The sequence below is a fragment of the Schistocerca serialis genome, chromosome 2 (genome assembly GCF_023864345.2).
Source record: "Schistocerca serialis cubense isolate TAMUIC-IGC-003099 chromosome 2, iqSchSeri2.2, whole genome shotgun sequence".
Lineage (NCBI taxonomy): Eukaryota > Metazoa > Arthropoda > Insecta > Orthoptera > Acrididae > Schistocerca > Schistocerca serialis.
Window position 1 is genome coordinate 410,018,199 of NC_064639.1, and position 23,265 is coordinate 410,041,463.

Consider the following 23,265-nt stretch of genomic DNA (forward strand, 5'->3'; position numbering starts at 1 on the left):
CTCAGCAACTTCTCACCCATTTGCTTCACCTGGTCCTACTCAACCCAACAAGCCACCTTCCTAGATGTTGACCTCCACCTCATAGATGGCTACGTCAGTACCTCTGTCCATATCAAACCTACTAATCACCAGCATTACCTCCACTTTGACAGCTGCCACCCATTCCATACCAAGAAGTCCCTTCCATTCAGCCTAGCCACCCGTGGTCATTGCACCTGCAGTGACGAGCAGTCCCTCTCAAAATATACCATCTCACTGAAGCCTTCACTGACCGTAATTATCCTCCCATCCTTGTACAAAAACAAACCTCCCATGGCTTATCTTTCCAGTCTCCCACCACCTCCCAAAGTCCCACAGTCCGACCACAGAGGAGCATTCCCCTTGTAACTCAGTACCATCCGGGACTGGAGCAACTGAATTACATTCTACACCAGGGTTTTGATTACCTCTCATCGTGCCCTGAAGTGAGAAATGGCGTGTTAACTATCCTTCCCACCCCTCCTACCACGGTATTCCACCATCCACCAAACCTACACAATATACTCGTCCATCCTTACACAACCCCTGCTCCCAAAACCCTTACCTCATGGCTCATACCCCTGTAATTGACCTAGATGCAAGACCTGTCCCATACATCCTCCTACCACTACCTACTCCAGTCCGCTCACTAACATCACCTATCCTATCAAAGGCAGGGCTGCCTGTAAAACCAGTCATGTGATTCCCAACCTAAGCTGCAACCACTGTGCTGCATTCTATGTAGGCATGACAAGCAACAAACTGTCTGTCCACATGAATGGCCACCGACAAACTGTGCCCAAAAAACAAGTGGACCACCGTGTTGCTGAACACTCTGCCAAACAAGATATCCCCATCTCAATGACTGCTTCATAGCCTTTGCCATATGGATTCTTCTCACCAACACCAGCTTTTCTGAATTTTGCAGGTGGGAACTTTCCCTGCAATTCATCCTATGTTCCCATAACCCTCCTGTCTTCAACCTTCATTAGTCAGTGTCCTCACGCATCCAGCCCCCTCCCTGTTTCCATTCCAGCACTACACAACCGTTATTTCACCGCCACACCCAGTCTTTTAATTTCTTTTTATTTCTCTCCTTTCCACTCCTTACCCCCTCCCCCCTCCGCACCTTCTCTCCTGTCGTCCGTCTAAACTGCAAAAATTCACTGTCCACCACTCCCACTATGCTATCCCTCCCCCTCCCTGCCCCAGCCTACTCCTTACCACCACCCAGTCTCCACTCTCATCATCCCCTGGTGGTGCTGCAGACATGTGTGCAAGTTGTGTTTGCGTGAGTGTGTGTGTGTGTGTGTGTGTGTGTGTGTGTGTATGTGTGTGTGTGTGTGTGTGTGCCCGCGTGTGTGTGTATGTTTGTCTACTGCTGACAAAGGCCTTAATGGCGAAAAGCTATAACTGTGTGAATATTTTTGTTGTGCCTATCACGACTCATCATCTTCGCTAGATAGTGAGTAGCAACTTTCCTTCTCTGGTATTGTTACATTCCATCCTGGATTTTCCATTGTTTGACAATTAATGATTTATATTTCTCAGTAGCTGAATAGTAAGAAAAATTTATTTTAAAAAGTGCTTTTACATATAGCAATAATTTCTATTGAAGTATGCTGACTAGTCGGTTTTGATAACCAAAATACTTTTGATTATAAATGTATGATATATTTTGTAAAGATATTTTGTACTTTTCATTTAGATATTGGATTATGTAGTGAACTATTTTGCAAATAGTACCTATTCTGGATCCCATGCCACTTTCCTTGACATTGATCTCATCCTCTTTGGTCATCTACACACTTCTATTCACATTAAACCTAATAAACAACAGTACTAACGAGCATTTTGACAGTTGCCTTCTTTCTATGTCACATGTTCCCTTCCATACAGCCCTGATGTTCGAGACAAAATTGTAATTAGCTCATTAACTTCTGATAACAATAGGAATCTAACAGATCATAAAGGTAAGTTGAATAAGCTCTGGGACAATTTTTGGTATTTTGGTACTGTGTACATCATAAAAACATTACTGAGTTTGAAAAAAAAATTAGCAATTTTGGGGGGAATGAAAGCATAACAGCTGGAAGGAATCCACCTACTTTGTTACAGGTACCACTGATTTTTAGATTTGTCACTCATAAGTTCTTGCTCCCAGTGACAATGTGGGACTGATCCTTACCCAGCAAGGTACCAGTTGTGAGATTACTTACTTGTTTCTAGATATTCTTCATTGATAATGCTATACATTGCAATTTCAAACAAAAAAACAACAATTTGCCTGTTCCAACTAGTTCTGCAATAGCGGACACAATATTATTGGTTTTTTTGAGGGGTTTTCAGTAAATAATGCAACATATTTTTTTCTCAGCCAATTTCAGTTGAAAAAATGTAAAATTTGTTGTGGGACATCGTGGAATATGCATTCTACAGTCCTACACTTTCATGAAGTTCAGATAGGTGGTGGTGTTATACGTAGCCTTCAAAATGTTGTCTGTAATGTAGTTGCATTCTAAGCAGAGAGCTGTCATTGAGTTTCTTTCAGTGGAAAACCAGAGCATTGCAGATATTCATAGGCACTTGCAGAATGTCTTGGGGACCTGACAGTGAACAAAAGCATGGGAGTCATTGGGTGAGGTATTTGTCATCATTGCAACAAGGTCAAGCAGACCTGTCTGATCTTCCACATTTTTTTCTCAGCCAATTTCAGTGCACTCCTGAGCTGCTTTTTGGGGGAATCAGCAGTACCAGGACTAGATTTGATGGCCCAGAAATCTGCTTTTGAGCTAGGCTGGTGGGGTAATCAGGTCCACTGAAGGCTGAGGTGAGAATTTTGGTGTATTTCTATAAAGATACTGCATCAGAACAAATATGTTTGCCTAGAACGTCTGGGCTGTATGGAAGGGAACATGTGACATAGAAAGGAGGCAACTGTTAAAATGCTCGTAAGTACTGTTGTTTGGTAGGTTTAATGTGAATAGAAGTGTGTAGATGACCTTCAAAGAGGATGAGATCAATGTCAAGGAAAGTGGCATGGGATCCATAATAGGTAGTATTTGCGAAATACATAATCCAATATCTAAATGACAAGTACAAAATATCTTTACAAAATATATAATACATTTATAATCATAAGTATTTTGGTTATCAAAACTGACCAAAAATGTACAAAAAAAAAAAAGAAATGGAAACATTCAGATACGAAATCATACATCATGTGAAAAAAATTCATTATTAAATGCTTGTTCCTGAACATCAAAAAACACACAACAATTGAAAAAAATTGAAAAGATAATACACTTATTACTTTTTACAAAAGGAAAGACTTTCCCATCTTCCAGTCATTTCACTACCTTTTGATGACAAATATACTTTTCACTGTTACAATTAGTTGGAACTGGGTCCATGCCATTTTTTAGGTCTAAAGAGTTGTCTCATGTCCTCTAATTTCACCAGTGTCCTTGGAGGTGCTTGCCCTCAATCATTGTACATGAAAGGCAAAACAAAACATCCTACTTTAGTATATAAACAATCACCATAAATTAAGCTGTAAGAAAAATGTTTCATTTTTAAAGATCTATCCACTACGTATTTTCCAAATTTTCACAATATATTGCTTCAAATAACGTTCTCCTGTACTTCAGCTTAAATCATTATCTCACTTCATTGAATTCAAAAGTCAAACATCCAGTTATATTTGCAAACTGATGAATCACATTTTACAATCCCTCTCCTTACCTGAGTTGTCAGCGCATCTGACTGTCATGCAGTTGGCCTGGGATTGATTCCCCACCAGGTCAGAGATTTTTCTCTGCTAGGAGACTGGGTGTCATGTTACGCTCATCATTTCTTCAGCATCACTGACATACATGTTGCCCTATGTGGCACCAACTGAAAAAGACTTGCAACTCGATGGCCGAACTGCCCTACATGGTGACTCCCAGCCAATAGTGCAATACAATCATTTCATTTTTTTCACATATTTTACATATCAGAGAACATAACCATAACTACAATACACTTTCATAGTTATTATTTAATTTAAATTTTGGGGATGGAAAGTGTTTCAAGTCATGGCATTACTTCACTCAGATTATTACCTTCACTAAACCAGAAAATTAAATCTTTATGAAAATCCCAAAAATGTCACTAAAGTCACTTTCAACAGAATATTCTTATTACCTTTGAGTTACTGTTATTGGTTAATCAGCAAAAATATTTTCCTTTAATGTGTCATCATTACTTTAAGCCAATCATTACCCATAACACAAATAGTAACTTCCAATAGCATGTAAAACTACATATGCAGCAGTAAATGACTATTACTTTGTCGAAATAGTTCTCTTTCAATATACATTTTCAGAATCACAAAAACAGTACCAGATGTTGCCTAGGTCAAACAGATTTTCACTACAAGAAAACCACACTGACCTGTATATAGTTAGCATTACATTATTTGTTCATGTCTGTTAGCTCTATCATATCCTTCCAATCCTAACCCTGTTATCCAGAGGAGTGCATTCTCAAATATTACCCTACTGCAATGTCAGCTCCCTAACCATTAATTCCCCACCCGACACATTTCTTGTTATTACTTCATTACTTTGTCAATGCTTCATTATACCTCATTATTCCACTATCTAAGAAATAAGCAAACCTCCTCATATGCAAAAAAAAAAAAAAAAAAAGAAAAAAGAAAAGAATCTACAGCACTCCACTCCACAGCAACAATTTGTAGTATTGTATGCAGACTTTCCCCTCATTAATAAATAAATAAATTACATAGCAGACAAATTATCAATTGCTAAAATTGTTACTTCACTGTATTTCATCATATTACTTACATACTGAAACCTAAAGGGCAATACAGGTACAAACTTTGCTCTCTCATTCCAAGTACATTACTGTAGGCACTGTATCTTAATTGCATTTTATTGATGCCATTAGGGCTATAGCATGACACATATTAACACACATGGACAAACCTCTCCATAAATAATTTCATCAACAAGTGAGCACAAAACTTTTGTTTGTTGTCACAAATAGTACCAAAACAAACTCATATATTCCCAGCATTCTATTTTTCTTTGCTTCTGCTACTGCACAAATTCCTACTGACTCCACATATTAACTGATTACTTAAGATCTTAAATACGGTTTATTTACATACCCTGACACTCCTTTTATTTTCTACTGACATTACCTTTTGGCTGAAAGAAAATTTTTAGTGGTGAAATAAAATTATTCTCATTATAACCTCCAAAACTAAAATAAAGACAGTACCTCACCATTTTTACCGGATACGATATATGTATTGTATACTGTATTTGCCTCCACCCTCTTATAATTTCATTACTTTATGATCATTAACGCAATATAAAGTAGAAGTACAGAAGAAACTTAGCTCAAACATATTACCACACTAAAGATCACACAAAAGTTGAAGACAACTACTGATCTACTTACTAGCTACAGACAGGACAGTAGAAGAGGTTGAGCAAATCAGGGGAAAGACAGGATAAGATTACCCAGGCACATAATGAATTCAGTATAGGCCATTGAATCGCCTATCTACTGGTGGGTTCACAATGATTTTGCCCCCTGCTCTTCCATCTAATTTTTCATTACTGATTTCAGACCACCATCTGTCTGTCAGAACACCTACCAAACCACTGCAAAACAAGTCCAATGAAAATGTCAGACTGTTGTTGTTGTGGTCTTCAGTCCTGAGACTGGTTTGATGAAGCTCTCCATGCTACTCTATCCTGTGCAAGCTTCTTCATCTCCCAGTGCCTACTGCAACCTACATCCTTCTGAATCTGCCTAGTGTATTCATCTCTTGGTCTCCCTCTACGATTTTTACCCTCCACGGTGCCCTCCAATGCTAAATTTGTGATCCCTTGATGCCTCAAAACATGTCCTACCAACCGATCCCTTCTTCTAGTCACGTTGTGCCACAAACTTCTCTTCTCCCCAATCCTATTCAATACCTCCTCATTAGTTACGTGATCTACCCACCTTATCTTCAGCATTCTTCTGTAGCACCACATTTCGAAAGCTTATATTCTCTTCTTGTCCAAACTAGTTATCGTCCATGTTTCACTTCCATACATGGCTACACTCCATACAAATACTTTCAGAAATGACTTCCTGACACTTAAATCTATACTCGATGTTAACAAATTTCTCTTCTTCAGAAACGCTTTCCTTGCCATTGCCAGTCTACATTTTATATCCTCTCTACTTCGACCATCATCAATTATTTTACTCCCTAAATAGCAAAACTCCTTTACTACTTTAAGTGTCTCATTTCCTAATCTAATTCCCTCAGCATCACCCGACTTAATTTGACTACATTCCATTATCCTCGTTTTGCTTTTGTTGATGTTCATCTTATATCCTCCTTTCAAGACACTGTCCATTCCGTTCAACTGCTCTTCCAAGTCCTTTGCTGTCTCTGACAGAATTACAATGTCATCGGCAAACCTCAAAGTTTTTACTTATTGTCCATGAATTTTAATACCTACTCCAAATGTTTCTTTTGTTTCCTTTACTGCTTGCTCAATATACAGATTGAATAACATCGGGGAGAGGCTACAACCCTGTCTCACTCCTTTCCCAACCACTGCTTCCCTTTCATGCCCCTCGACTCTTATAACTGCCATCTGGTTTCTGTACAAATTGTAAATAGCCTTTTGCTCCCTGTATTTTACCCCTACCACCTTCAGAATTTGAAAGAGAGTATTCCAGTTAACATTGTCAAAAGCTTTCTCTAAGTCTACAAATGCTAGAAACGTAGGTTTGCCTTTTCTTAATCTTCCTTCTAAGATAAGTCATAAGGTCAGTATTGCCTCATGTGTTCCAAAATTTCTACGGAATCCAAACTGATCTTCCCCAAGGTTGGCTTCTACCAGTTTTTCCATTCGTCTGTAAAGAATTCGCGTTAGTATTTTGCCGCTGTGACTTATTAAACTGATAGTTCGGTAATTTTCACATCTGTCAACACCTGCTTTCTTTGGGATTGGAATAATCATACAGTAAAGCTGCATGTCCTCGGGAAAAATTACGGCTGTAGTTTCCCCTTGCTTTCAGCTGTTCGCAGTACCAGCACAGCAAGGCCGTTTTGGTTAATGTTACAAGGCCAGATCAGTCAATCATCCAGACTGTTGCCCCTGCAACTACTGAAAAGGCTGCTGCCCCTCTTCAGGAACCACATGTTTGTCTGGCCTCTCAACAGACACCCCTCCGTTGTGGTTGCACCTACGGTATGGCCATCTGTATCGCTGAGGCACGCAAGCCTCCCCACCAGCGGCAAGGTCCATGGTTCATGGGGGGAATGTCAGACTACTGACAAAAAACTGGCTGTATCTGAAGAACAGTAATTGATAATGAAAGAAATACTGTTAACAAATTTAATTTCAGGAAAGATATGAACTAATAACTAAAATAAATTGTTTGGAATTTAAATCTTAACAGTGTCCCCCTTATGACACAACATATAAGGCAAAGACAATATTAATTCTTTCCCTTTGTGTATGCATATCATATTTGTCACCAGTTGAATAAATCATTCAAGGCCCATTTTCTGTAAAAAAAATTGATTATTAGAATTTTTTGCAATTATTTGTAATATTCATGAGGTTAAATTGTGCTCAATGGTTGACTTTACATCACAAGTATGCAATATGGTAAAATGCTGCTACATTGTTTCAACAGATCAACATTTTCTTGCTAAGAAGTCTGTGTTCATGCTTATTATTATATGTGTGTTTTGTTAAGATATAATACTTAAATTTATTCAAGTTATTTCAGCAATCTCTGTGCTATGGTAAGCACTGGAAAGCCTGTCAAAATGGAATATGAAACATCTGATGAAGTAGAATCAGACACCAAAGCTAACGAATCTTCTGAGGCAGCTACTGAAAATATTCACACCTGAAGATGTGAAATGGAGTCTTAGTCTGTGAGGGGTAACACATCATTTTAGAGAAAATGGGGTGCACTCCTGGTCCTTCTAAAATGATGAAAAGTATTCCTGACATTTAATTAGTATTTTTGTTAGAAGTTAAGTTTCAGACAGCATATTGCCAGAGAAATGGTTTATTGTTATGTGCAGGTAATGCAATGTACATGGACACAACATATCTGCAAGACAGGACAACAAGTTTACTGTGTCCACCTGCTGTGGGCCACTTGTTGATAGACAATGTGCCTTGGAGGTGTGTTGCATCTGTGAAAGAAAAACACTCGAAATAACAGTACTGATGGCAATTTATTTGAGTTATTTTGGCAATCTCTGTGCCATGGTAAGGACTGGAAAGCCTGTCAAAAGGAATCTGAAACACCTGATGAAATAGAACAAAAGTTTTCAAACTGTCATTCTGTCTTACACTCTTGGTAACTTTGCTTGTCAAAATGTATTGTTCCAGAACAAGATATTTGTATCCAGGCATTTGTGAGGTGATTGTAATACAACTAATCCAATGACTATTAGCTCAATGGTTAATGGTGATGAAAGAAGAAATATTGTTGGTCAATACATAAAATTGAGAAGCTTTCTTGCAGCCTTTTGCTCTAAAAACATCGCAAGGAGAAGAAGTCCATTAGCAAGATCAGAAGCTTGGTTATCTGGATTTATACTAGCTGGTCCAGTTAGTAGTTAATTTTATGAAATAGGTAACTATGGAGAATATTTCACACAACAAGCTGGAGTAAACTAAAAAAATAAATAAGTTATACTCCACATGATATTTTGAATCATTTCTGTGAAAGAACTGAGTAACAAATTCATGCTCTATTTTGCTTGTCATGACATGATGTGAATATAGTGGTGCTAGAGAATGATAAAGAGAAGAATTTTAAGAATTATCAAAAACAAAGTGGGGCAATATGCTATCATCCTTGACAATGAGTGTTAACAACCACCAATAATTCACACTGTAAGTGCTACTAAAAACACTGACCATGAAAAAAGAGAAGAAATTATGTGTAGTTCATCAATTAACAGTTATTTTTAATGACAACAATAGATTCTGACTCAGAAGAAGTTTGACCCAAGCATGAGTCAGAAGAGAAATGATGGCAGTTTGTATAATCACCAGCTGTCATGACAGCTCTACTATGGTGCATCGGTAGCAGACTGCTGTGCTGCCTTGCCACAACCCACCTCTGATCCAGCTTCAGTGATGCATTTGAGTGAGCCAGCAATGTAAACAGCAACAGATTAACTTCACACCAGCAGTTCACCACAACAAGAAATGCTTCTAAACAACTTGGGTAAATTGTATCTGTGATAAACACTTTGATTTTCTATTATTCTGGATGGGGTTGTATGATGGTAATTCTACAGAGAGCAATTTAATGATGAGTGACTTTTTTAATTAATAGTAAAAATTAGTGATTTAGTACTGCTACAAGACTAAACTAATTCTTTTTAGAAGTATATTGTTGAATTTACTGTATGCCTGGTGGGCAATTTATAGAAATATTTTGAAAGTTGGGAGAATTAGTTGGCCAGGCTACTATAGATTTAAGAAATGATTTTAATACCTCTAGTGTTGAAATAAAAAATGAATTAAGCAGTAAGATAGATAACAATAATACAGTGGAACCTCACTTAATGAGCACCTCCCATAATGCACAATTTGCATAATGAGCAAAACAAATTGTAAAAAAATGACTCATTTAACAGGCAATGTACTGCAAAGTGAGTGATAACAATTTAGTGTGATGTCACCGGCCATTAGGATGCGGTGGGGCAAACATACAACAATATGAATGCCTTTTATTGTCAACAGTGGCATGTGAACAATGTCTATAGTATGTATTGTAGTCTGGGTTTAGTGCTCTTTCTGCTACCATCTTAGTGCAGCTTGTGATCACACATTTTTCACAGTGTTTTTTTGTGTGCAAATTTTAGTAAGCTTTGTAGAAATGTCCCTGAAGATAAAGCCACAAGAAGACAACCATAAGAGAAAGAAAAATGACCTCAGAAATGAAACATAAAATCAGTGAAAAATGCAAACTTGGTGTAAGTGTTGCTGAGGCACACACATACAATTGGTCTACATCAACTATTCGCACTATCCTCAAGAATAAGAACAAGATTAGGCAGATAGATGCTTCAAAGGGAATGCAAGAGTATCTAACAATGGTTTTGTATTCTGGACAATGTCGAACTGTTGGTCCTTATATGATAAATGAAAAACAATTTCAAGACAACACTATTAACGAGGACATTATTTGTGAGAAGACAAGAATGGTTTTCACTGACCTTGTTAAGAAGATGCCAGCATCTTCAGCAGCCAAAGAAGTGTTTAAGGGAAGCTGTGGGTGGTTTGAGAAGTTTAAGAGAATAACCGACATCCATAGTATTGTGAGGCATGACAAAGCAGACAGCTCTGACACAAAGGCAGCAGAGAACTTCATCAGAAATTTAAAGATGCTCAAAGATTCTGAGCATTATCTGCCACAACAGTTTTTTAACTGTGACAAGAAAGGTCTATTCAGGAAAAATATGTCAAAACATACCTTTGTAACAGCAAAGAAGAAAGCATTGCCTGGTCACAAGCCAATGAAAGACCATCTCACACTGCTATTCTGTGCCAATGCAAGTAGCTATTTGAAAATTAAGCTACTGCTTGTTTACCATTCGGAAACTTCACGAGTCTTCAAGAAGTGCAAAGTCCAGAAGAGCAGGTTAAATGTGATGGGTCCAACAAGAAGGCTTGGGTGACACATGATCTTTTTTATGATTGGATCAATGGAGTATTTGGTTTTCCAGTGAAAAATATTTGATTGAGATGAATCTGCTACTCCATGTCTTGCTTGTTACGAGCTATGTTCCTGCCCATTCTCCACACCTACAAGCCCACCTCCTTGAGAAATTTCAATTCATCAACATCCAGTTTCTGCCTCGCAACACCACTCTGTTACCTCAGCCTATGGACCAGCAGATTATTTATAACCTTAAGAAGCTCTATGCTAAAGCACTCTCTAACCATTACTTTGAGTTGACTCAAGCTACCAATCTCACACTCAGAGAGTTTCAGAAATATCACTTAAACATTATTGCCTGCATTAAGATGATCAAAAAGGCATAGGAAGTGGTTACCAAGAGAACTCTCACTTCTGCTTGGAAGAAGCTTTGGCCAGAGTGCATTGTCAAATATGACTCTGAGGCATTTGAGTGAGTACCTGTGGAGCCCATAGTCAATGAGATTGTGTCTTTGGCCAAGAGCATGGGACTAGAAGTGGATATCAAGGATATTGATGAGCCCGTGAAACATCACAGCCAAGAAAGAGTTTATGAAGTTGCAGTGTGTTTCATAGCAGGAAGTTGTGGAGAGGAGTTCATCAGAGGAGGAAGAGGTGGTAACGGCAAAGCAGAAATCTTCTGGCACAATAAGAGAAATGCTTAAAGCATGGGAATCAGTTGCATTGTACATTGAAAATCTTCACTCCAATGAAGCAGTGGCTACATGCACTACAGTTTTATTTGATGATAATGCTGTGTTACATTTTCACCAAGTGCTGAAGTGTCAGCAGAAACAAATGGCTATAGATTGCTACCTAGTAAAAAATAATTAGTTATGTGTTGTGAGTAATGAAGCACCTGATACTGTATGTATAATTTTCTTTGAATAATGGCATGAATAAGATAAAACTTCTAATACTTTTTCTGCAGGGAATGCATTATCGTATTTTACATTGATTTTTGTGGGATACATTGTTTTGCTTAATGAGTGTTTAATATTATGAGTAAGATTGTGGAATGAATTATGCTCACTATGTGAGGTTCTGCTGTACTAAGATTTCACAACTGTAGACAGCTATAAATATTTGAAAAAGTGAGTTACATATAGAGGTGAATGATCAATGTTATCTAGTAAAAAATGAGGTCAATGAGCAATTGCATGAATTAAATAATGAACTGAAACCAATGAGAGAACTTACAGGGCATGAGTTGAACAATATTAATGAGTAAATCTCAGAGACCCAGATAATGTTGAACATATTTGAGCAGACTAGGGATTTTAATGTATCAATTAGTCCCCAACCTACTTTTATTAATGTAGAGGAATGAATAAATAAATTAGTCAAAATATTGTATGATATGTCAGGCTATTCAGAATCTAATACTTTCATCTGTATTAGACCTGCATTTTAAGACATGTCTCCTAGTCATTTTAAGACAGGTCTCCTAGTCAGTGTACTCAAGTGTACAACTGTCGTAAGTTAGAACATGAAAAATATTTATTTTATAAGGAATGTGATCATGAAGGCTTAACCTTGGAATATGGTATATGTCAAAAAAATGATTAGGAAGAAAGATACTAAGGTATACAGTAGTTTTACGATAATGAAAATGTGAACATTTGTGGATATGCGAGGGTAGGTTTAAACCAGGTATATGTATTACATAAGCTGTTATGTGATTCAGCATCTTTGAAAGAATGATTTGTGAATAGTGGTTTCTGTGTAATCTCAGACATTCTAAATTATGTAAAAGTAATGTATTGACTAATAAGAAGTGTATTGTTTAATGCATCAATTGGAGCTAAAGATTTGAATATCTGTTGTCCAAACCAAGGTTACATTATTTTATGGTGAGGGCACATGTAGTCATTGCTGATGTGATGTCCCTCACATAACTAGTGGCAGAACTAGAAAGACTTGTATTTAGTTTATGAGCTGCTTATTAAGATACGTTTTATACGTATATTATTTTATTTTCCTAACTGAGGTATATTTTGCCCTGTTTCCCTTAGATCCCAGGATGGATCATGAGACAATTTTCTGTAATGTCAATATGGTGAAAAAATTTAAACCCTCTGGAGAATCTGGAATCTTTGCAGATTCAGTTGATTGACAACTATCAGTTTCCAGTTAACTGCTTTGCTCTTTCATACTTTGGTTTCCCTGTAGCAGTTTCACGCACTCTCGTCTTTTCTGTACCCTTCTACTATCCTATCCTAGTAAGATAAACCATGCATAAGATGCAGAGAATTAGAATTACAAAAGTCAAAGAGTAATACAAACTATCACTGAAGTAAAATTATGTTAATTAATGAATAAATATTACTAAAATTTACTAACTAATCTTAGATTATAAGTACCTAGTAGTCTATTGATGTTTATGATGTAACAAGTTGTTCTACACCAGCGTCATCAAGTGGAGCATCAGTGTCAGTATTATAATAAGCTATTAAATTACTTTCACGCAGTTAAATATTACCCAATGGCTCAATATATGAAGAACTCAGTAAATCATTTTCTGAGAAAAACACACATATCATTGTAGCTCAAATTATGTACTTTTGTGTCTTTAGGTAACATTCTGTAATTTTTAGACATCAAATGCCAGAAAATTGTAGGAAATCATATTACTATAATGTGCTGCACATCAGCAACATCACATTGAGAGAGGGAAAGGAAGGGAATTGCACTCATTGCCTAAATTTAGTTATGGGAATTAAGCCCATATGGTTGCAATTTGCTTATCAGGACAATGAGAGTGTGTTTATCACAGAAGATTAGTTGAGAGATAACTCACTTAATACTGAATACATATTTATTGGTCACTCGTACATATAACAGAGAACAGAGGCCCCCCCTCCCCCCCCCCCCCCTGCTTGTGTCTGTATATGTGTCAATGGATATGTGTGTGTGTGCGAGTGTATATCCGTCCTTTTTTCCCCCTAAGGTAAGTCTTTCCGCTCCCGGGATTGGAATGACTCCTTACCCTCTCCCTTAAAACCCACTTCCTTTCGTCTTTCCCTCTCCTTCCCTCTTTCCTGATGAGGCAACAGTTTGTTGCGAAAGCTTGAATTTTGTGTGTATGTATGTGTCTGTTTGTGTTTCTATCGACCTACCAGCGCTTTCGTATGGTAAGTCACATCATCTTTGTTTTTTTTTATATATATATATATATATATATATATATATATATATATATATATATATATATATATATATATATATGTGGGTTTTAAGGGAGAGGGTAAGGAGTCATTTCCTCCCATACAGCCTGACCACAAGGAGACAGCACATCTGAAGTGAAAAGAACTCCCTTGCTCAGTATGCTACAGGTCTCACAAAGGCATTCACAAATAGACACTATCCATTAGATCTAGTCTGCAAAAAGATTTTCTGTGCCATGTCACTACATACCCCCAGTTCTCCCACCACTCCCAATAACTGGGTATGAAGGAGCACCGCATTTGCCGTCCATTACCACCCCATACTGGAACAACTGAAGCACTTCCTTCATGAGGGCTTTGTTTATCATAATGTCCTTAATTGAGTGACGTCCTACCCAAAGTCCTTCCCACGCATTCTGAAGTGATCTGCCACAACATCCTGGGCCATCCCTATGCCACTACCAATCCTAGCATCTTGCCACAGGGATCATATACCCATGGAAGACCCAGGTGCAAGACCTGTCCAATCCACCCAGCACTTCCAGTCCTGTCACAGGCTTATCCTATGCTGTCAGAAGCCGGACCACCTGTGAAATCAGCTACACTACATACCTGCTCTCCTGCAATCACTGCATGACTTTTTATGTTGGTATGACTACTAATCAACTGTCCACCAGAATGAATGGTCACCATCACACTGTGGCCAAGAGCACAACATGCAGATGAACAGAATATGAAATAATGACTGGTTTGCAATGCCAGCCATCTGGATCCTCTCATATACCACCAGCTTTTTATTAACTGCACAGATGGAATTTATCCTTACAACACCTTCTCTGCTCCAAACACTAACCCAACATCATCCTACAATAACCTAATGTCCACACATCCTCCACCCAATAGTTTGTCACCTTTGTCCTATCATCACCACCTCCCAATACATGTCCCCTCACCCTCATTTTGTGCCACTTTCTACCAGCACACTCACCAGTCTTTTCCCCTCTCTGTTCCTCTCCTTTTCTGGTCCCCATTTCCTTTCCCTCCCCCCTCTCCCCTACAGCCTCCCCAGGCCTAGGCCAGGCAGCCTTGCCCTGCCACCTTCTAGTCCATGCTTCATCTACATCTACACCTATATGGCTACTATGCAATTCACACTTAAGTGTCTGGCAGAGGGTTCATTGAATCATTTTTATACTACTTCTCTACCATTCCACTCTCAAATGGTGCGTGGGAAAAAGGAGCACCCAAATCTTTCCATTTGAGATCTGATTTCTCTTATTTTATTATGATGATCATTTCTTCCTATGTAGGTGGGTATCAACAAAATATTTTCGCATTTGGAAGAGAAAGTTGGTGATTGAAATTTCATAAATAGATCTCACCACAAAGAAAAGTAGTTATTGCTGAGGCGACATGGAAAAATCGCTAACGTCTTTTGTTCTCTGAGAAGTGTTAGTAAACCATGAGAGGAGAAGCCTGGAAGTGGATACTCTGCCTCTACCCTGCTACCTGCAGGGACTTCAGAAGTGCTCTCTGACTAATAATGTTACAACCTCAGCTCCGAACACTTAACGAAAAGATGGCAAACATGCTAAGCTGATTAATACTTTCGGGGAAGAACGAAGAGCATGTTCACAGTCACTTAGAAGAACCGCTAGCATTAGTGTGGCAGATGAACCATGCTTCAAACAACAACCACCACCAACAACAACAAAAACAGCAACAACAACAACAACAGTGACTGCCAACTCCAAACTCGCGTATAATATCAGTGACACTCTCACCCCTATTGCACAATAACACCAAACGAGTTCCCCTTCTTTGCACTTTTCAATTTCCTCCATCAATCCTAACTGGTAGGGATCCCACACTGCACTGCTATATTCCAGCGGAGGACGGTTAAGTGTAATGTAGGTTGTCTTTTTAGTGGGTTTGTTGCATCTTCTAAGTGTTCTGCCAACAAAGTGCAGTCTTTGTTTCACATTCCCCACAACATTATCTATGTTGTTGTTGTTGTTGTTGTGGTCTTCAGACCTGAGACTGGTTTGATGCAGCTCTCCATGCTACTTTATCCTGTGCAAGCTTCTTCATCTCCCAGTACTTACTGAAACCTACATCCTTCTGAATCTGCTTAGTGTATTCATCTCTTGGTCTCCCTCTACGATTTTTACCCTCCACACTGCCCTCCAACGCTAAATTTGTGATCCCATGATGCCTCAGAACATGTGCTACCAACCAGTCCCTTCTTCTTGTCAAGTTGTGCCACAAACTCCTCTTCTCCCCAATCCTATTCAATACCTCCTCATTAGTTATGTGATCTACCCATCTAATTTTCAGCATTCTTCTGTAGCACTACATTTTGAAAGCTTCTATTCTCTTCTTGTCCAAACTAGTTATCGTCCATGTTTCACTTCCATACATGGCTACACTCCATACAAACACTTTCAGAAACGACTTCCTGACACTTAAATCTATACTCGATGTTAACAAATTTCTCTTCTTCAGAAACGCTTTCCTTGCCACTGCCAGTCTACATTGTATATCCTCTCTACCATCATCAGTTATTTTGCCCCCTAAATAGCAAAACTCCTTTACTACTTTAAGTGTCTCATTTCCCAATCTGATTCCCTCAGCATCACCCGAGTTAACTCGACTACATTCCATTATCATCATTTTTGCTTTTGTTGATGTTCATCTTATATTCTCCTTTCAAGACACTGTCCATTCCATTCAACTGCTCTTCCAAGTCCTTTGCTGTCTCTGACAGAATTACAATGTCATCGGCGAACCTCAAAGTTTTTATTTCTTCTCCATGGATTTTAATACCTACTCCAAATGTTTCTTTTGTTTCCTTTAGTGCTTGCTCAACATGCAGATTGAATAACATTGGGGAGGGGCTACAACCCTGTCTCACTCCCTTCCCAACCACTGTTTCCCTTTCATGCCCCTCAACTCTTATAACTGCCATTTGGTTTCTATACAAATTGTAAATAGCCTTTTGCTCCCTGTATTTTATCCCTGCCACCTTCAGAATTTGAAAGAGAGTATTCCAGTCAACATTGTCAAAAGCTTTCTCTAAGTCTACAAATGCTAGAAACGTATGTTTACCTTTCCTTAATCTATTTTCTAAGATAAGTCATAAGGTCAGTATTGCCTCATGTGTTCCAACATTTCTACAGAATCCAAAGTGATCTTCCCCGAGGTCAGCTTCTACCAGTTTTTCCATTCATCTGTAAAGAATTTGCGTTAGTAGGTTGCAGCTGTGACTTATTAAACTGATAGTTCAGTAATTTTCACATTTGTCAACGCCTGCTTTCTTTGGGATTATAATTATTATATTCTTCTTGAAGTCTGAGGGTATTTCGCCTGTCTCATACATCTTGCGCACCAGATGGTAGAGTTTTGTCGGGACTGGCTCTCCCAAGGCTGTCGGTAGTTCTACTGGAATGTTGTCTACTCCTGGAGCCTTGTTTCGACTCAGGTCTTTCAGCGCTCTGTCAAACTCTTTATGCAGTATCATATCTCCCATTTCATCTTCATCTACATCCTCTTCCATTTCCATAATATTGTTCTCAAGTACATTGCCCTTGTATAAATCTTCTATATACTCCTTCCACCTTTCTGCTTTCCCTTCTTTGCTTAGAACTGGATTTCCACCTGAGCTCTTGATATTCATACAAGTGGCTCTCTTTTCTCCAAATGTCTCTTTAATTTTCCTGTAGGCAGTATCTATCTTCCCCTGGTGAGATAAGCCTCTATATCCTTACATTTGTCCTCTAGCCTTCCCTGCTTAGCCATTTTGCACTTCCTGTCGATCTCATTTTTGAGACATTTGTATTCCTTTTTGCCTGCTTCATTTACTGCATTTTTGTATTTTCTCCTTGCATCAATTAAATTCAAAATTTCTTCTATTACCCAAGGATTTCTACTAGCCCTCATCTTTTTACCTACTTGATCCTCTGCTGCCTTCACTACTTCATCCCTCAAAGCTATCCATTCTTCTTCTACTGTATTTCTTTCCCACATTCCTGTCAATTGTTCCCTTATACTCTCCCTGAAACTCTGTACAACCACTGGTTTAGTCAGTTTATCCAGGTCCCATCTCCTTAAATTCCCACTTTTTTGAAGTTTCTTCAGTTTTAATCTACAGTTCATAACCAATAGGTTGTGGTCAGATTCCACATATGCCCCTGGAAATGTCTTATAATTTAAAACCTGGTTCCTAAATCTCTGTCTTACCATTATATAATCTACCTGAAATCTGTCAGTATCTCCAGGCTTCTTCCATGTATACAACCTTCTTTTATGATTCTTGAACCAAGTGTTAGCTATGATTAAGTTGTGCTCTGTGTAAAATTCTACCAGGCTGCTTCCTCTTTCATTTCTTACCCCCAATCCATATTCACCTACTATGTTTCCTTCTCTCCCTTTTCGTACTACCGAATTCCAGTCACCCATGACTATTAAATTTTCGTCTCCCTTCACTATCTGAATAATTTCTTTTATCTCATCATACATTTCATCAATTTCTTCATCATCTGCAGAGCTAGTTGGCATATAAACTTGTACTACTGTAGTAGGCATGGGCTTCGTGTCTATCTTGGGCACAATAATGCGTTCACTATGCTTTTTGTAGTAGCTTACCCACACTCCTATTTTTTATTCATTATTAAACCTATTATCTATGTAGTCTTTCCAATTTAAGTTGCTTGTAGTTGTAATTCCTAGGAATTTAGTCAAATTGACAGCTCTTAGATTTGTGCGATTTATCATAAACCCAAAATTCATTGAATTTCTTTTAGTACCCATGTGGATGACCTCACACTTTTCTTTGTTTAGTGCCAATTGCCACATTTCACACCATACAGAAATTCTCTGTTGATAATGTTTTAATTGGAATTGATCATCTGATGATTTTACTATATGGTAAATTACAGCCTCATCTGCAAACAATCTAAGGGGGCTGTTCAGATTATCACCTAGATCAATTATGTAAATCAGGAACAGCAGAGAGACTATGACACTACCTTGCAGAATGACACATATCACTTCTGCTCTACTCGATGATTTACTGTCTATAACTACAAACTGTGACCTCTCTGAGAGGAAATCACGAATCCAGTCACACAACTGAGATAATACTCCATATGCACACGATTTGATTCATAGTCGCTTTTGAGGAATGGTATCAAAAGCCTTCTGGAAACCTAGAAATATGGAATTGACCTGAGATCACTTGTCAACAGCACTCATTACTTCATGGGAATAAAGAGCTAGCTGTGTTCCACAAGAACGATGTTTTCTGAATCCGTGTTGGTTATGTATCAATAAGTCATTTCCTTCAAGGTGATTCATAACGTTTGAGTACAGTATATGCCCTAAAATTCTACTACAAATTGAGGTCAGTGATATGGGTCTGTAATTCAATGGTTTACTCCTGTTTCCTTTCTTGAATATTGGTGTGACCTGTGCTACTTTCCAGTCTTTAGGAATAGACCTTTCGTCAAGTGAGCAGTTGTATATGATTGCTAAGAAAGGTGCTATTGTGTCTGCATACTGTGAAAGTAACCTGATTGGTATACCATCTGGACTTGAAGACTTGCCTTTCTTAAGTGATATGAGTTGTTTCGCAACACCTAAGACATCTACTTTTATGTCACTCATGCTAACAGCTGTTCTGGTTTCAAATTCTGGAATATTTACTTTGGCTTCTTTCATGAAGGAATTATGGAAAACTGTATTTAGTAACTCTACTTTAGCAGCACCATCATCAGTAACATTTACATCGCTATCACGCAGTGACGGTATTGACTGTTTTTTGCCGCTGGTGTACTTTACATATGACCAGAATCTCTTTGGGTTTTCTACCATATTTTGAGACAATGTTTCATTGTGGAAACTATTAAAAACATCTCACACTGACATCTGCATTAAATTTTGAGCTTCTGTGAAACTTAGCCAGTCTTGGTAATTTTGCATTATTCTGAATTTGGCATGCTTTTTTCGTTGCTTCTGCAACAGTGTTCTGACATGTTTTGTGTACCATGGTGGATCAGTCCTCTCTCTTATTAACTTATGCAGTATGAATCTATCTATTGCTGTCAATACTGTATCTTTGAATTTGAGCCATATCTGGTCTACTCTCACATAATTAGCCTGGAAGGAATGGAGACTTCCTCTTAGAAAGGCATCAAGCGAATTTTTATCTGCTGTTTTAAATAGATATATTTTGCATTTATTTTTAGTGGTTTTGGTTGATATGGTTTTGAGCCTCGCTACAATGACCTTGTGTTCGCTAAGTCCTGTATCCATCATGATGCTCTCTATCAGATCAGGATTATTTGTGGCTAAGAGGTCAAGTGTGTTTTCACAACCATTTACAATTTGTGTGGGCTCATGAACTAATTGTTCAAAGTAATTATCAGAGAAAGCATTTAGTACAATTTTGGAATATGTTTTCTGTCTACCACTGCCTTTGAACATGTATTTTTGCCAACAAATCAAGGGTAGATTGAAGTCTCTACCAATTATAACTGTATGAGTGGTGTACTTACTGTAATAATATTCAAGTTTTCTTTGAACCATTCAGCTATTATATCATCTGAGGTGTGGGGTCGGTAGAAGGAGCCAATTATTATTTTGGTACAGCTGTTGAGTATAAACTCTACCCATAGTATTCACAGGAACTATCTATTTCAACTACACTACAAGATAAACCACTACCAACAGACACAAACACACCCCTACCTACTTTATTTAATCTATTCTTTCTGAACACAGATTGTGCCTCTGTAAAAATTTTCTGTTCCTATAACGATTTCAGCTTCAGTGCTTTCTATAAGTGCTTGAAGCTCTGGTACTTTTCCAACACAGCTACGACAATTTACAACTACAATACCGACTGTTGCTTGGTCGATTCTCGTTGTTTCTTTGCTCTGTACCCTTTGAGACTGGAGCCCTTTTTGATCTTTCCCAAGACTGTCTAACCTAAAAAACCACCCATTCAACACCACACAGCCCCTGCTAACCATGTAGCCACCTCCTGTGTGTAGTGGACACCAGACCTATTTAGCGGAACTTGAAACCCCACCACCCTATGGCGCAAGTCAAGGAATCAGCAGCCTACACGGTCGCAGAACCGTCTGAGCCTCTGATTCAGATCCTCCACTTGGCTCTGTACCAAAGATCCACAATCAGTCCTGTCGATGATGCTGCAGATTGTGAGCTCTGCCTTCATCTCACTAGCAAGACTGGCAGTGTTCATCAACTCAGATAGCTGCTGGAAACCAGAGAGAATCTCTTCCGATCCATAGCGACACACGTCATATGTGCTGACATGAGCCACCACCTGCAGTTGGCTGCACCTTGTACCCTTCATGGCACCCAGAAGGACCCTTTCTTCATCTTGGATGACTGGACATGCAATGCACATTGGCTTTCTTCCTGTCCTTATCTGCCATATCCCTAAGAGGCTCCATCACCTGCCTAACACTGGAGCTCACAATGACAAGCTTGTCCGGACCTCTCAGGAAGACTAGTCACCTCGCAACAGGCAAGGACACCCTTGCTGGGTCAGAAGTACTTTCAGCAGTGGGTAGAAATTCAAACCTGTTATGGAGGCGTAAGGGTACAGCCTTGTGGCCAGCACCAACTTTCGCCTTCCGCCCAGGGATTCGCGACCCTGCCATGGTTCGCCAATCACTGTCAGGTAAGTGTCGACTGGCAGGGATGTCCAAATCTGAGGGTGCAGTGGTATCAGAGATCCCAGGTGATGCTACAGGTTCCAGAGGTGCCAAAGTGCTTGCCTCAGGTGTCCCAATGTCACCACAGCCATGGAAAACAGCCTGGAGCCTGTTGACCACAGCCAACACAGCTTCCCGAACAGTTGCCAATTCTCCCTGAATCCGTACACAACAGGCACAGTCCCTATCCATCTGTAACAATTTTTTCCCTCTCTTTTATCTCACAAGCTGTTCAAAACAAACAGATGACTGACAACTATGAAAATTTATACTATTCGAGTACTAAAATGCGATGTTACAACTCTCAGATACTATAATACGCCCGAAATTTGTGAATTAAACTATGCAAGTACCCAAAAACACGCAAAGAAATTAAGAATTAAACTATGAAACAAATAAGTGAGGTAAGAGTACAACTTGCTGCTGGCTGCTGCTTATCCAATGGCAGCATGGAGCTCACCAGACAGTGTTATTCTCTCCCCATGCCCCCCCCCCCCCCCCCCTACACATACTCTGCTATCCCTCTCCCTTCCCTGCTCACTCTTGATTGTTGCTTTTGTTCAACCTGTGTTGAACAATTGAACAGTTGCTGTCTGGCTGGAGCAGCCATGAAAGCAATCATGTGTACATGAGGTGTGTCTGCTTGTGTGAATGTATGTGTGTTTTCCTTTCTTTCCTGAAGAAGGCTTTGGTTGGGAGCTCATTCAGTAACAGTCGTTTTATTGTGTCTGTCTGCAACACAATGTGTCATGTTTATGGTAAACAGTAACGTATCCTCTTCATAACTGTTGATAATCTGACCTGAACAAAGGCGCTCTGATAAGCTACATATATGTTGTGTATATGAAGGTTAGTGGCAGACTTTGACATGAGCTGACATAATGATGTTATATGACTGCTTACCGGTTGCAGATTTTCACTCTAAGCTGTTACTTCCAAGCTACTGGGCCATGGACTTTCACATACTGACCAATATAGTTGTTACGTGTACAGATTCTATTGCCATATCCTCACACAAACTGATTGAATGATGATTAATGATTGCTCATTGGTCACTGATGGGTAATTTCGAGGTGACCAGTGAAAATCATGAAAAAGCATTATGTCAGTTGATGTGATTTTGGAAATAGCATCCATAAAGACAACAACTATGTCAGTTGGTATGTCAAAGCCTGTGGTCCAGAAGCTTAGAAGTAACAACTTTGTCAGTTAGAGTGAAAGTCTGTGACTAGGAAGCAATCACTTAACACTATTATGTAAAGTTATGGACTACTTAAAGATTTTCATACAGATATTTGATTTTCAAATCATCTAGGTCAAATCCTGCTGTTTTGAATTGGCGATAAGGCTTAACTGTTTCCTGAATTATGAAAAATGTTGAAGGATAGTAAATTAAGAAGTTTGCAGAACCAGCTTATGTTCCCACATTGTGAATATCCTAACTACCAGTGCATCACCCATCTTGAAAATAATTTTACATAATGATAAACCACTCAAGGTCTTAATTAGAGGCCTAATCACTTAGTAGGGGGCGTCATCGGAATCAGAAAAAATACGCTAACAAAGCAATAGTGTCA